The sequence below is a fragment of the Lasioglossum baleicum genome, unplaced genomic scaffold (genome assembly GCF_051020765.1).
Source record: "Lasioglossum baleicum unplaced genomic scaffold, iyLasBale1 scaffold0166, whole genome shotgun sequence".
NCBI classification, from domain to species: Eukaryota; Metazoa; Arthropoda; class Insecta; order Hymenoptera; family Halictidae; genus Lasioglossum; species Lasioglossum baleicum.
Window position 1 is genome coordinate 300,421 of NW_027469226.1, and position 4,435 is coordinate 304,855.

The window sequence follows — 4,435 nt, forward strand, 5'->3', positions numbered from 1 at the left end:
TCGCACGTGTTTTTACTCGACTAGCCTGCGTGATGCATCCTCTCGCACGTGTTTTTACTCGACTAGCCTGCGGGATGCATCCTCTCGCACGTATTTTTACTCGATTAGCCTGCGGGATGCATCCTCTCGCACGTGTTTTTACTCGACTAGCCTGCGGGATGCATCCTCTCGCACGTGTTTTTACTCGACTAGCCTGCGGGATGCATCCTCCCGCACGTGTTTTTACTCGACTAGCCTGCGGGATGCATCCTCTCGCACGTGTTTTTACTCGACTAGCCTGCGGGATGCATCCTCTCGCACGTGTTTTCACTCGACTAGCCTGCGGGATGCATCCTCTCGCACGTGTTTTCACTCGACTAGCCTGCGGGATGCATCCTCTCGCACGTGTTTTCACTCGACTAGCCTGCGGGATGCATCCTCTCGCACGTGTTTTCACTCGACTAGCCTGCGGGATGCCTCCTCTCGCACGTGTTTTCACTCGACTAGCCTGCGGGATGCCTCCTCTCGCACGTGTTTTCACTCGACTAGCCTGCGGGGTGCATCCTCTCGCACGTGTTTTTACTCGACTAGTCTGCGGGATGCATCCTCTCGCACGTGTTTTTACTCGACTAGCCTGCGTGATGCATCCTCTCGCACGTGTTTTTACTCGACTAGCCTGCGGGATGCATCCTCCCGCACGTGTTTTCACTCGACTAGCCTGCGGGGTGCATCCTCTCGCACGTGTTTTTACTCGACTAGCCTGCGGGGTGCATCCTCTCGCACGTGTTTTTACTCGACTAGTCTGCGGGATGCATCCTCCCGCACGTGTTTTCACTCGACTAGCCTGCGGGATGCCTCCTCTCGCACGTGTTTTCACTCGACTAGCCTGCGGGATGCCTCCTCTCGCACGTGTTTTTACTCGACTAGTCTGCGGGATGCATCCTCCCGCACGTGTTTTCACTCGACTAGCCTGCGGGATGCATCCTCTCGCACGTGTTTTTACTCGACTAGCCTGCGTGATGCATCCTCTCGCACGTGTTTTTACTCGACTAGCCTGCGGGATGCATCCTCCCGCACGTGTTTTCAGTCGACTAGCCTGCGGGGTGCATCCTCTCGCACGTGTTTTTACTCGACTAGCCTGCGGGGTGCATCCTCTCGCACGTGTTTTTACTCGACTAGTCTGCGGGATGCATCCTCCCGCACGTGTTTTCACTCGACTAGCCTGCGGGATGCCTCCTCTCGCACGTGTTTTCACTCGACTAGCCTGCGGGGTGCATCCTCTCGCACGTGTTTTTACTCGACTAGTCTGCGGGATGCATCCTCCCGCACGTGTTTTCACTCGACTAGCCTGCGGGATGCATCCTCTCGCACGTGTTTTTACTCGACTAGCCTGCGTGATGCATCCTCTCGCACGTGTTTTTACTCGACTAGCCTGCGGGATGCATCCTCCCGCACGTGTTTTCACTCGACTAGCCTGCGGGGTGCATCCTCTCGCACGTGTTTTTACTCGACTAGCCTGCGGGATGCATCCTCTCGCACGTGTTTTTACTCGACTAGCCTGCGGGATGCATCCTCTCGCACGTGTTTTCACTCGACTAGCCTGCGGGGTGCATCCTCTCGCACGTGTTTTCACTCGACTAGTCTGCGGGAAGCATCCTCTCGCACGTATTTTCACTCGACTAGCCTGCGGGGTGCATCCTCTCGCACGTGTTTTTACTCGACTAGTCTGCGGGATGCATCCTCTCGCACGTGTTTTTACTCGACTAGTCTGCGGGATGCATCCTCCCGCACGTGTTTTTACTCGACTAGCCTGCGTGATGCATCCTCTCGCACGTGTTTTTACTCGACTAGCCTGCGGGATGCATCCTCCCGCACGTGTTTTCACTCGACTAGCCTGCGGGGTGCATCCTCTCGCACGTGTTTTTACTCGACTAGCCTGCGGGATGCATCCTCTCGCACGTGTTTTTACTCGACTAGCCTGCGGGATGCATCCTCTCGCACGTGTTTTCACTCGACTAGCCTGCGGGGTGCATCCTCTCGCACGTGTTTTCACTCGACTAGTCTGCGGGAAGCATCCTCTCGCACGTATTTTTACTCGACTAGACTGCGGGGTGCATCCTCTCGCACGTGTTTTTACTCGACTAGCCTGCGGAATGCATCCTCTCGCACGTGTTTTTACTCGACTAGCCTGCGGGGTGCATCCTCTCGCACGTGTTTTTACTCGACTAGTCTGCGGGATGCATCCTCCCGCACGTGTTTTCACTCGACTAGCCTGCGGGATGCATCCTCTCGCACGTGTTTTTACTCGACTAGCCTGTGGGATGCATCCTCTCGCACGTGTTTTTACTCGACTAGCCTGCGGGATGCATCCTCCCGCACGTGTTTTTTCTCGACTAGCCTGCGGGATGCCTCCTCTCGCACGTGTTTTCACTCGACTAGCCTGCGGGATGCCTCCTCTCGCACGTGTTTTCACTCGACTAGCCTGCGGGGTGCATCCTCTCGCACGTGTTTTTACTCGACTAGTCTGCGGGATGCATCCTCCCGCACGTGTTTTCACTCGACTAGCCTGCGGGATGCATCCTCTCGCACGTGTTTTTACTCGACTAGCCTGCGTGATGCATCCTCTCGCACGTGTTTTTACTCGACTAGCCTGCGGGATGCATCCTCCCGCACGTGTTTTCACTCGACTAGCCTGCGGGATGCATCCTCCCGCACGTGTTTTTACTCGACTAGCCTGCGGGATGCATCCTCTCGCACGTGTTTTTACTCGACTAGCCTGCGGGATGCATCCTCTCGCACGTGTTTTAACTCGACTAGCCTGCGGGATGCATCCTCTCGCACGTGTTTTTACTCGACTAGCCTGCGGGATGCATCCTCTCGCACGTGTTTTCACTCGACTAGCCTGCGGGGTGCATCCTCTCGCACGTGTTTTCACTCGACTAGTCTGCGGGAAGCATCCTCTCGCACGTATTTTTACTCGACTAGCCTGCGGGGTGCATCCTCTCGCACGTGTTTTTACTCGACTAGCCTGCGGGATGCATCCTCCCGCACGTGTTTTTACTCGACTAGCCTGCGGGATGCCTCCTCTCGCACGTGTTTTCACTCGACTAGCCTGCGGGATGCCTCCTCTCGCACGTGTTTTCACTCGACTAGCCTGCGGGGTGCATCCTCTCGCACGTGTTTTTACTCGACTAGTCTGCGGGATGCATCCTCCCGCACGTGTTTTCACTCGACTAGCCTGCGGGATGCATCCCCTCGCACGTGTTTTTACTCGACTAGCCTGCGTGATGCATCCTCTCGCACGTGTTTTTACTCGCCTATCCTGCGGGATGCATCCTCCCGCACGTGTTTTAACTCGACTAGCCTGCGGGGTGCATCCTCTCGCACGTGTTTTTACTCGATTAGCCTGCGGGATGCATCCTCTCGCACGTGTTTTTACTCGACTAGCCTGCGGGATGCATCCTCTCGCACGTGTTTTTACTCGACTAGCCTGCGGGATGCATCCTCCCGCACGTGTTTTTACTCGACTAGCCTGCCGGATGCATCCTCTCGCACGTGTTTTTACTCGACTAGCCTGCGGGATGCATCCTCTCGCACGTGTTTTCACTCGACTAGCCTGCGGGATGCATCCTCTCGCACGTGTTTTCACTCGACTAGCCTGCGGGATGCATCCTCCCGCACGTGTTTTCACTCGACTAGCCTGCGGGATGCATCCTCTCGCACGTGTTTTCACTCGACTAGCCTGCGGGATGCCTCCTCTCGCACGTGTTTTCACTCGACTAGCCTGCGGGATGCCTCCTCTCGCACGTGTTTTCACTCGACTAGCCTGCGGGGTGCATCCTCTCGCACGTGTTTTTACTCGACTAGTCTGCGGGATGCATCCTCCCGCACGTGTTTTCACTCGACTAGCCTGCGGGATGCATCCTCTCGCACGTGTTTTTACTCGACTAGCCTGCGTGATGCATCCTCTCGCACGTGTTTTTACTCGACTAGCCTGCGGGATGCATCCTCCCGCACGTGTTTTCACTCGACTAGCCTGCGGGGTGCATCCTCTCGCACGTGTTTTTACTCGACTAGCCTGCGGGGTGCATCCTCTCGCACGTGTTTTTACTCGACTAGTCTGCGGGATGCATCCTCCCGCACGTGTTTTCACTCGACTAGCCTGCGGGATGCCTCCTCTCGCACGTGTTTTCACTCGACTAGCCTGCGGGGTGCATCCTCTCGCACGTGTTTTTACTCGACTAGTCTGCGGGATGCATCCTCCCGCACGTGTTTTCACTCGACTAGCCTGCGGGATGCATCCTCTCGCACGTGTTTTTACTCGACTAGCCTGCGTGATGCATCCTCTCGCACGTGTTTTTACTCGACTAGCCTGCGGGATGCATCCTCCCGCACGTGTTTTCACTCGACTAGCCTGCGGGGTGCATCCTCTCGCACGTGTTTTTACTCGACTAGC